The sequence below is a fragment of the Palaemon carinicauda genome, chromosome 26, assembly GCF_036898095.1.
Source record: "Palaemon carinicauda isolate YSFRI2023 chromosome 26, ASM3689809v2, whole genome shotgun sequence".
In the NCBI taxonomy this organism is placed as follows: domain Eukaryota; kingdom Metazoa; phylum Arthropoda; class Malacostraca; order Decapoda; family Palaemonidae; genus Palaemon; species Palaemon carinicauda.
This window is the reverse complement of record NC_090750.1, coordinates 81,397,472-81,399,971: the sequence shown is the minus strand read 5'-3', so window position 1 is coordinate 81,399,971 and position 2,500 is coordinate 81,397,472. Positions and strand designations below refer to the sequence as shown.

The 2,500-nt window shown below is 31.8% G+C and overlaps 1 protein-coding gene and 1 non-coding gene across 2 annotated transcripts in view; both read right to left on the bottom strand.

The window, feature by feature from the left end:
• LOC137620035 (uncharacterized) overlaps window positions 1-2,500 on the bottom strand; it is a 40,068-nt gene that overhangs the window by 18,850 nt on the left and 18,718 nt on the right. The window lies entirely within an intron of this gene.
• TRNAQ-UUG (transfer RNA glutamine (anticodon UUG)) lies at window positions 2,414-2,485 on the bottom strand. Its single transcript has one exon. It is a non-coding gene; the product is annotated as a tRNA-Gln (tRNA).

Sequence of the window (2,500 nt, the reverse complement as noted above, 5' to 3'; positions counted from 1 at the left end):
TAAATACATAGATTTATATGAATATTTATATATCTCATGCGAGTATATTTCCATGAAATTCTGAGTGTATGAATTAATAACATATGATATGTTTCAAACTCGGAAAACATGAAGAGGATAGTTAGAGCTTCAATTATTTTTAATCTCGTGGAATTAACCTTCAGAGCAATAAGATAGAATGGCAGCATATATTGCATCAAAAGAAATAATGTATTTAATTTGTTGGATTTAGAAAAACAAAATCCCCAAATGTTCGCAAAATAAAATTGTTGCAAGATCTCACTTTTGATGTTCAATGAACAGAGTTTATATAATTATTAAATATTTCATACGATATGTATTATTTAAATTTTTATCAGCAATGTTGCAGTGAGTCTCCTCTCTCATTTCCAATAAAGTAAGTATTATACGGCGGGTCTCTCTCTCTCTCTCTCTCTCTCTCTCTCTCTCTCTCTCTCTCTCTCTCTCTCTCTCTCGTTATCCTTTATAGGAAAACCTACGGAATAAGAACCTATTTGTACAGTGTCTGTAGGAAACAAGAAATGCAATAGAATTGAAAAATGCCCAATTTTAAGCATGAGTAAAGAAAAACGTATTAATTTCTGTTCTGTTAGAAACTGGAATATTAACTTTAGTGGTCATTGATGCAAGATAAAAACAACGTTAAGTGAAGCATTCTATATCTTTGAGGGGAAAATATTACGAATCTGAGCGAAATGAAATTCTTTTCTACTTAACGAATTCATGTCTGAAATATCATTTGCGTAAAGAAACATAGAAACTATTTTACATTTGAGGGAAAGAAGATTTGTAGTCAAGAAAAGGATGTCGGAAGAGTTGAAAAGAAAAATTGAGAGAAAGAAAAAAAAACTTGGATAAACATACCAAGTAATACAGGAATATTCCAAACCGGAAAATTTTTTATGGTAATATATAGATTAAGTAACTAATACAAACAAAATGTTTTGCGACATCAAGGGAAAATTAAATTATAGGAGTATAAATATCCTCATAATTAAGTAATCTTCCCAGAGATGTTTGAAGTAAGCTGTACATCCAAAATCTTTATTGAGTGGGACTTGCCTTATATTTTTAAAATTATTTTAGATCAATGTTTAACGACGTATCATATACAATTAAGAAGGCTTATGGTCTCATTGGGTCCCATCGCCTCAAATGCCAGAGTTTTATAGGTTCTATAGTAAATTTCCAGACAAGATTCTATAGTGAATTTGTAGAAACTGATTTTTGGAGTCGTTAAGGAATTGTAGGGGAAATTGTATTGAGAAATTCTTTTTAATATTTTCGGTGATCAATCTATTTTGAAGTGGATTATTTCGTTCATTCTACCTTGTTTCCAGTATTGTCTGGTCTTCAGCTGCTGAATCTCATCTTAATTTGTTGGACAAAAACCTACATTGTATCAATTTTTTTTTTCATTTTTGATGTAAAAATTAATCTCTGGCACCATCATTCAGATAGTTCGGATGTTCGCAGACTGCATCATCCTGTACGTTCTACTAAGTGTACCGTTGATTCTAGAAGTCATGCCTTCACCATCACAAGGCTCAACACTACACAGTATTCTAGAAGTTTTATTCCAACCGTGATCAGATTGTGGAATGAACTTCCTAACTGTGGAACTTTATAAGTTCATACTTGCAGCGTATTTTTATATGTTGAACAGGCTGACAAAAGTTTCTGTTTATAGTTTACATATGACAAGAGCTATTTTAAAGTTTTAACTACAGTATTTTATATTCATCATTCATTACTTCTCATATAGTTTCTTTATTTCCTTTCCTCACTGGGCTATGTTTAATGTTGGAATCCTTGGGCTCATAGCATCCTGCTTTTCCAGCTAGGTTTGTAGCTTAGATAGTTATAATAATAATATTACTACTACTACTACTACTACTACTACTACTACTACTACTACTACTACTACTACTACTACTAATAATAATAATAATAATAATAGCAAGACATGATGTTCATTAAATTCATAGAGCGATATGCCAGCCTTAAATCTCATTTCGTTATCAGAGCACTCATACTGATTGGAGATAAGAGTTGCGTCACTGCAATTAGTTATAAAGTCATTTGAGCGATATGTTTTTGCTTACCGGTGTCATGAAAGGCGACAAAGTCCCTTTACCTCACATCTATGAACTCTGTAGGTTAATTGAAATCTGAGCTGCCCTTTCCCTGATTATGTTTGATGAAATGAAATGGAAAATTTCAAAATTCAAGCTAAAATTGAAATCAGGTTTCGTTGTATATAGCATTGTACGTAACGATTGTATAGCCAAGATGTGTATGACTATTAAACTTTTTTTTTTATTAATCATTATTTATACTCTGTGATAGTGAACTTCCCTGATTTAAACTTTAATTTAAATTAAAACTTTTCAGGTTCCACCGAGACTCGAACTCGGATCTCTGGATTCAAAGTCCAGGGTGCTAACCATTACACCATGGAACCTTGTATTGTAATATA